This window comes from Trifolium pratense, linkage group LG7 (genome assembly GCF_020283565.1).
Source record: "Trifolium pratense cultivar HEN17-A07 linkage group LG7, ARS_RC_1.1, whole genome shotgun sequence".
NCBI lineage: Eukaryota > Viridiplantae > Streptophyta > Magnoliopsida > Fabales > Fabaceae > Trifolium > Trifolium pratense.
The window spans coordinates 21,899,072-21,908,223 of NC_060065.1; positions in this window are offsets into that span (position 1 = coordinate 21,899,072).

Here is a 9,152-nt window from a genome sequence, read left to right on the forward strand (position 1 = left end):
AAAAATTTTAACTTTTTCTTTTTAAAAATACACAAACTGTTAAAATTTATCTTTTTAAAAAAGAATTTTTTAAAAATTTCGGTTTTAAAAAAAAGAATATAAATATACTGTTTTTTTTTTAAAAAAAAAACTTTTTTTAATTTTTTTTTTACTTTTTTCGAAATAATCAAATTTAAATATATTTGTTTTATTTTTTTTTCAAAAACAATAATTTTTATACATAGTGATAAAAAAATATTAGTAACAAATTACAAAATACTAATTAATAACTATTACTAAGCATTCGGTAAAAAAAAAACTATCACTAAGAATTATAAATTAAAATTACGTTACTTACTTAGGTGCCGAGTAGATTCGTACTTGGCGCGCTCCTAGCCCACGAACTCCGCTCCTAACCCACAACCTCCGACGACCACGAGAATTTGCTAATAAAAATGGTAAACAACAAATATTAGAACATATATATTTAAATAACAAAGCAAAAATTTTAACTTTTTCTTTTTAAAAATACACAAACTGTTAAAATTTATCTTTTTAAAAAAGAATTTTTTAAAAATTTCGGTTTTAAAAAAAAGAATATAAATATACTGTTTTTTTTTTTAAAAAAAAACTTTTTTTAATTTTTTTTTTACTTTTTTCGAAATAATCAAATTTAAATATATTTGTTTTATTTTTTTTTCAAAAACAATAATTTTTATACATAGTGATAAGAAAATATTAGTAACAAATTACAAAATACTAATTAATAACTATTACTAAGCATACGGTAAAAAAAAACTATCACTAAGTATTATAAATTAAAATTAAGTTACTTACTTAGGTGCCGAGTAGATTCTTACTTGGCGCGCTCCTAGCCCACGAACTCCGCTCCTAACCCACAACCTCCGACGACCACAAGAATAAGACTTGCTATTAAAAATGGTAAACAACAAATATTAGAACATATACATTTAAATAACAAAGCAAAAATTTTAAATTCGTAAAAGTAAAACACAAACACTTACCACTTTTTGTATGGAGATTAAGTTGAAAGTATGAAATTTAAGAGAGAAGTTAGAGAAAATTTAGAGAGAGAATAGAAATGTAAAAATGAAGTGAAGGTGTAATAGATTTGTTGAAGAGGAATATATAGGAGTAATATATAAGACCGCTCGTTAATTTCAAATTCAAATGTGCATTACTGACGGCCCAGGACCGTCATAAATGCTTAACGGCTAATTCATTACTGGCGGCCTGACACCGTCGTAATGCCTGTCTGCATTACTGGCGGCCTAGCCTCGCCATTAATGCTTAACGGTGAAGGTGTGAAAACACAAGAAGGGGGGGGTTGAATTGTGTTTTAGCTAAGTTAAAACTTTTTCAAGTTCTTAACTCAACTACGTTAGCAGCGGAAAAGTAACACAATAAATAACAAGTTAAAGAGAGAGAGAGAGAGAGATCACACAAGCAATTTATACTGGTTCCTCTCACAAAACGAGAGTAGTCCAGTCCCCTTGCACTTCCAAGGGAGTTCACTATAATCACACAAGATTACACCTGCTCAAGCACACAAGCAAGAGACTTCACAACTATGCTCAAGCACACAAGCTTAAGACTTCACACTTAAACACACAAGTTTAAGTTTCACACTTAAGCACACAAGCTTAAGTTTCCTCAAGTAATGGTAAAGTATATAAAAATATACAACTGCTCTTAGATGAACCTAAATAGAGCAAATACAAATATTACAGAGTATTTGGCTAAAGTGCAAAAACACTTGAGAAAGGTTCAGAGCTTGTATATCAGAGAGTTCAGAGTTTGTTCAGCGCACGTTCAATTCTTAATAATTGTATATTTGTTGTAGCTGAATCTTCTAGTATATATACCACTAGAAAAGAGTCGTTGCAAGAGAACCGTTGGAGTTGATAAACTTTTGTCTTCAAGCAGTTTGTCTTGATGCAGTTGGTTGTATCCAAAACTAAGAAAGAGTTTCAGGTACTTTGACTACTGCAGAGTGGACTTTCCTTATTCAGCTAACAAAACTGAAGACCCACGTTCTCAAGACAGGACAGACAAAACAGAGGTAGCTGAACTGATCAGGCTTGAAAGGTCCTTTTCTCCATTGGTAGAAGAGTTGACTGGTGAAAGGAATCTTCACAGCTTTCAAAGAGATCTTCAGAGTTTGATGAAGCTCGTAGACAGACAGAAGTACTGAAGTCTTCATCCTCTGAACGTTGTAACCTCTGAAGTCCAACATCTTCTGAGCGCTTGTGAACTTCTGAGTTCACATCCTCTGAACTCCACTCAGGACTTAAATGATGCTTATATCTGCGCACTCAAAATAAATTTTTAGTCCTTCCAATTGTTAATTAATACTTTGTTATCATCAAAACCTTTATAGATTTAGGGGCAAACATTTTTAAATCAATTTTGTTCCAACAATCTCCCCCTTTTTGATGATGACAAACATAAGTATTAATTGACAATTGTTGTTAAATTAACTTATCATGTTTCTCTTAGGTTTCTGAGGTTTGCAAGCTCCCCCTAAGATTGATACTCCATAAAGTCTGAACTTTATGTTTTATCCATGATATTTTAATTTAGTATAAGATTAAGATGGTTTGAAATAAAAAACAAATTTCATATCTTTCTTCAGAGTGAGAGGTTTGCAAGCTCTCCCCCTAAGTCTCATAAGGCTAAGTTAAAATTGCACTCTTAACTTATCCTTACTTATGAAATTTATTTTAGTTTCAACTAACTTAGTCTCCTCCTTGAAATACGTAAAACAACTTAAAAGTAACAACTTTTAACATAACAGATAAAAGCGAGATAAAAGGCGTGGTTTCAGTTTTGGAACATATCAATTAATGCGTAACTACTCCCCCTTTTGTCATTATCAAAAAGTAAGACAAAGTTATAAAACCAAGACAGTCAAAGAAGAAAGAGTGGTTGTTACAAAGGTGAATTAATTTTAAAAACAAAAAAAACCAACGCGCTCAAGGGTTTATAAAAAGGAGCGATTTAGCATGCCTGCTTCACGTAAAATCAAGAAGAAACAAGTGAAGCAAGAGAAAGTAGGAATAATGAAAAGATTTAGTTTACGCATCGCAGAGTTTAAGAGAAAGAAGAACGAAGAGAAACGCGAGGACGAAGAGAAGGATAAAAAAGACAACAAGAAACCAGAAGATGCTGAGATAATAATCATCTCATCAGACTCTGAAGCTGAAGAGAATGAAGATGATGCTGACTATGTGGAGTTCTTGGCTAGCTATGTTCCAGAAGAGGAACAGGAAGAAGAAGAACAAGAGCAAAACCCAGATCCCATTGAAATTTCATCAGAGGATGCTGAGGAGAAATCAGAGATTTCTTCTGAGTTTTATCCATCTGATTAGGATTAGGTTGTCTTTTTCTTTTTCTTTTTACCAATGTACTCTACATTATCAGATCATTAATAAAAATTTTCGTTTTTTAAAAGCATCTTGTGTTCTTGTGTTCTTATTTATAAAAAAAATATCAAGTGGACATAAAATAATTAATCAATCAAAACATAAACAAAATCTTGAAATAGATAAACCAGAAAAAGTGTTCAGAAGGTAAACAAGGAAATAAACATGACAAAATAAGTAAGCAAAACATATGAAGAAAATGTGCATAGAGTCCTAGGGTTTCTTAAGAAGGGCTAAGAGTTGGTCAAATTTGTCATTCAAGGATCCCACATTGGAAACTAAACCATCCACCTTGGTTTCCAATGTCTCTTGAGCAGCTCTTTGACGTTCTAGACCTTCTTGCTGTTCCCTCAGTGCTTCTTGAAAAATCTGCAACTGATCAGCCATAGCAGGAGCTTGATCTTCAATCACAGGTTCTGGTTCTTCAATCATAGGTGCCTTGCCTTTATCAGAGGGTTCTCCTTCCTCTGGATAGTCTATCATCAGCACATCCTCTTGATTCTGAGAGGCAAGCACATCCAGTACATCCTCTTCTGTGGCATCCTCAGTAGGTAGCTCATTTGCCAACTCAGCAACTCTAGCAGCAGCTTCTTCCAGACGTTCAGTCTCAATCCTTTGATCCTCAAGACGTTGCAGAAGAGTAGAATCAACCCAGCAATCTTGAAATTCAGACAAACGCCTCACAGCAGCAGCTATAGCAACAAGCTTAGCACGCTCATGCTCTTCATGATTGAATGGCGTTAACCTTTTCAACTCAGCCCTAGCTAGATTGTTCCTCATGAAGCTTATACCTTCCAGATCCCGTTTACCAATAACAGCCTTAACCTTTGCAGCAGCAACATCCAAAGCATTGCAAAGCCTTGCCTTAATGCTTGATACTTCAAGATCCACATCAGAAGGACAAACTAAGAACCTGTCCTTTATTGTAGATAATCTAAGCAAGTCTTCATGAAATTGAGTGGATAGATTTCTAAAAGTGTTGGATGATGATGGTGAAGGATTGGGAATGGTAGAGAGAGTAGGTATTTCAGTAGCTGGCTTGGGAGCACAAGTGTGAATACGCTCAGGAGAAGCATGTTCAGCACTTGGGTTAGGATGGGGTTCAGGGGTTGGTTCAGGTGATGAGATGTCAGAAGTTGATTCAGGGTAAATATGTTCAGGAGATGGTTCAGGGGATTTAGATTCAGGGTTTGGTTCAGGAGCAATTTGTTCAGGGGTTGGTTCAGGAGGTGGAGAGGATTGTTTAGAGGGAGAGGTTGATTTAGTGACAGGAATATCTGGTTGAGGTTCAGATTGAGGTGATGAAGGTTTAGGAGGTGAGCTAGATTTGTGTTGAGTTTCAGGAGAAAAAGGGTGATTATTAAGAGGGTCAGGGCTCAGATGTTTTTCAAGCTCAGATAGGGGGTTATCAGAGGTTGGAATATCAGAGGTTGGTAAGATGGTTTTGAGAGGTTTGGTGTAACCTAATCCAATCTCATTTTCATTAAAGACATACGTAGAAGATTTACCTTTATCTTTAGGAGTAGGAGCAGGTCTTTTACGAAGGCTTTCAGCAATAGTCTCCTGATCAGAGTCAGTCTCATCTTCTGATGTAGATCCTTCAGATGAACTGTCAACTTCAACAACCATAGGCTTTTTAGAAGATCCTTCAGCAGCCTTGACAGCAGATTCTTCATGCTTCCTCTTAGTTCTTTGCTCAGCCATAGATTGCTCAACTTTAACTTTCTTCTGAGCCAGAAGATCTGGCTTTGGTAGATCATCTTGAGCTTCAGCCTTTCTTTTAGGTTTCCTCTTAGGATTATACTGACTTACAGGAGCAGGAGGAATCATACTTCTATCAACAACAAATCCTTCTTGTCTGAGCACCTCCAAATAGTCCTGAATAATGTGCTCAGCATCAGCTTCAGATATAAGTGGATAGCCTGCGACATACAGACGATCCTCAAGCCTAACAGTGAACTCTTGTGGGGGAGCAACAGGCTTAGATGCAATCAAACGCATCTTGGACAGAAAGTTAGCATTCAGAATTTCTGGATAGAACCTCTTCTCAACCAATTCAGGGTGGAACTTCCTCAAGTTCTGAACAACATGACCTTGATGCAGAAGGTCAGACAACAGCCTAGGATAAACTATAGTAGTTTTCCTCTGAGATTTACTTGCAAAAATGGCTTCACAGATACGTTCAAAAAAGTAATCTCCAAGATTAACCTTCTTTTCAGTCAGAAGAAAGTACAGCAGATGACGATGCGTCCAGGAGATTGTATCAGTCCCACCAACCCTTGGACTGATAGCAGCTAGGATGATCTTGAAGAGAACTCTACATTCATCAGTCAAACCCTTGACCTTCCCTTTCAAAGAGAAATCTGTGCAGATGAGATGCAGAAGATCATCCCTGTATCTTGTATCCTTTTCAAACACATCTAACTCTATCCCAGAGTTAGGTAGACCAAGAAGAGCATTGAGATGGATAGGCGAGATTGCCATGTTCATCCCACAGATATTTGACCTAATCTGTACACCTGTATAATCCAGCAAACCCATTTCCTTCCTAGTTTTACCCTTCAGACTAGGATTCCTCTCAATAGCAGCAAGCTCTTCCTTCTTAGCTTCATGCTTATCAAAAACCTTTGCTTTCATCCAAAATTTCTTCAACAAATCTGGATAAATGGGACCATTAAGCATGTCGAAGTACTTATCCCATCCCTGAGCGATAAAGTACTTTTTAACATCAAACCCATTAGCTTGTAGACCATCAAAATCAACCATCTTCTCTGAGAGAAAAGTAAGTTCAGATTCTGGAAACTCCATCTCGTTCCCAACGATCTGAAGGTTCTTGAATATGAACGGTGGAATCCTTTTTGACGAAGAAGACGAAGTACCAGCCATTGTTGGAGATTAGGGTAAGGTTTGGAAGACTAACGAGAGAGAAAGAAAGTTTGTGTTGGAGGTTTAGAGAGAATATGAAAGTGTAGGTTGTGAAAGTGAATAGTGTGCAAGTGTATTGTGTAAGTTTATTTAAATGAGGACAGTTAACACGAAAATAGCAAATTTGGGAAGTTACGCTAATTGACAGAAAGTTGAATACCAAAAATCATCATTAACCACCCACTACCTGACACACGTAGACCACGTGCAGAAATTTACTCGGTAACTGCTATTTTAATGGACAACTGTTCAGCAGTGAATACTGAACGTTTCCCACTTAAATAGTTCAGAGCCTCTGAGTTATTTAAAATTCTCTATCAGAGTCAAGTACTTCAGAGCTTGTGTTTCAGATGTTCTGAATCATAAGTTCTGATATACATAACCTCTTACACTTTAATTGCCAAAAACAATTTTCATTCAGAGATTGAAAACATGTTCAGATGTTTCTTTATAAAATCAAATCTTTCAACAGATAAGGCTTTAGTAAATATGTCAGCCCATTGATTTTCAGTATCAACAAACTTAATATCTATAATGCCTCTCTGAACATAATCTCTGATAAAATGGTGTTTAATTTCAATATGTTTGGCTCTAGAGTGTAGGATAGGATTTTTAGATAAATGAATGGCTGCAGTATTATCACAATATAAAGGAATATTGTTACTGCTTACCTGATAATCTTCTAACTGATATTTTAACCAGAGTAGTTGTGTGCAACACTTAGCTGCTGAAATGTATTCTGCTTCTGCTGTAGACAAAGCTATAGTAGTTTGTCTTTTACTAGCCCAGGAGATAAGGTTTTCACCAACAAATTGACAATTGCCACTTGTGGATTTTCTTTCAATTTTATCTCCAGCATAGTCAGCATCACAGAATCCATTTAGCACATAATCATTGGATTTCTTATAGAGAAGTCCAAGATTAGTTGTTCCTTTCAGATACCTAAAGATTCTCTTTACAGCTGTAAGATGAGATTCTCTAGGATCTGACTGGAATCTTGCACATAAGCAAACACTGAATAAAATATCTGGTCTAGAGGCTGTCAGATAGAGTAAGGAGCCAATCATACCTCTGTAGACCTTTTGATCTACCTTTCCTTCATCATCTGACTTGCCCATGTTGGTAGTTGGATGCATAGGAGTGTTCATTATCTTGCAGTCATCTAGATTGAATTTCTTCAGAAGTTCTTTAGTGTATTTTGATTGATGAACATAAGTTCCTTCCTTCTTCTGATTGATTTGAATTCCAAGAAAGAACTTCAACTCTCCCATCATGCTCATTTCAAATTCATCCTGCATTGTCTTAGAAAAATTCTTGCACAAAGCAGCATTAGTTGAACCAAAAATAATATCATCAACATAAATTTGAATGATTAAAATGTCTTCTTTGGTTGTTTTTCTAAAGAGTGTGCAATCAACCTTTCCTTTCTCAAACCCCTTTTCAAGAAGGAAATTACTGAGTCTATCATACCAAGCTCTGGGAGCTTGTTTCAGACCATACAGTGATTTCTTTAGTTTAAAAACATGTTCTGGGTTTGAGACATCTTCAAAACCAGGAGGTTGTTTAACATACACTTCTTCAGAAATGAAACCATTTAAGAAGGCACTCTTAACATCCATCTGATACAAGGTTATTCCAAGATTAACAGCATAAGATAGAAGTAACCTGATTGCTTCAAGTCTAGCAACTGGTGCAAAGGTTTCAGTATAGTCAATCCCCTCTTGTTGACTATAACCTTGTGCAACCAATCTAGCCTTGTTTCTTACCACTTCACCTTGTTCATTCAGCTTGTTTCTGAATACCCATTTTGTTCCAATAATGTTCTTGTGTGAAGGTTTAGGCACTAGAGTCCATACATCATTCCTTTGGAATTGATTCAGCTCTTCTTGCATTGCTACAATCCAAGCATCATCCTTCAGAGCTTCATCAATCTTTGAAGGTTCCATCATTGAGATAAGACCAACTAATGATTCCTCATTTCTCAGTTGAGATCTTGTCTTCCTTGGACTATCCTTGTTGCCTAATATCAGTTCCTCTGGATGTGATGATTTGTATTTGAAAGTATTTCTTGGGAGCTCATCATCTTCAGACTCATCAACATCAGGTTCAGCAGATGCTTCTGTTCTTGGTTGTTCAGAGTCTGTAGGAACTATTGTGTTCAGAGGTACTTCAGAGAATGGATGTTCTGAGTAGTTTGGAATATCTGAATATTGATCCTCTGATACCTGAAATCTAGACAAACCTTCCACAAGCTCTGACACTTGGTCAGGCTCTTTGTCATCAAATTTGACATGCATACTTTCTTCCACAGTATGTGTTTCAGAAATATACAGTCTGTATGCTTTTGAGCGTTCAGAGTATCCTATAAAGATACCCTTATAACCTCTAGCATCAAATTTCTTTAGATGGACTTTGTTATTTAAGATGTAACACGTACATCCAAACTGATGAAAATAAGAAATATCAGGTTTTCTTCCTTTGAACAATTCATAAGCAGTTTTGTTCAACTTAGATCTGATATAGATTCTATTTTGAACATAACATGCTGTGTTTACAGCTTCTGCCCATAAAAACTTTGCTACATTTGTTTCATGCATCATGGTTCTGGCCATTTCTTGCAGAGTTCTATTCTTCCTTTCTACAACCCCATTTTGTTGAGGAGTTCTAGGAGAAGAGAATTCATGCAGAATGCCAAATTTTTCACAAAAGTTTTCAAAAGGTTCATTTTCAAATTCTCCACCATGATCACTTCTAACTTTTAAAATAGTGTAGCCTTTTTCATTTTGAATTTGTTTGCAGAAG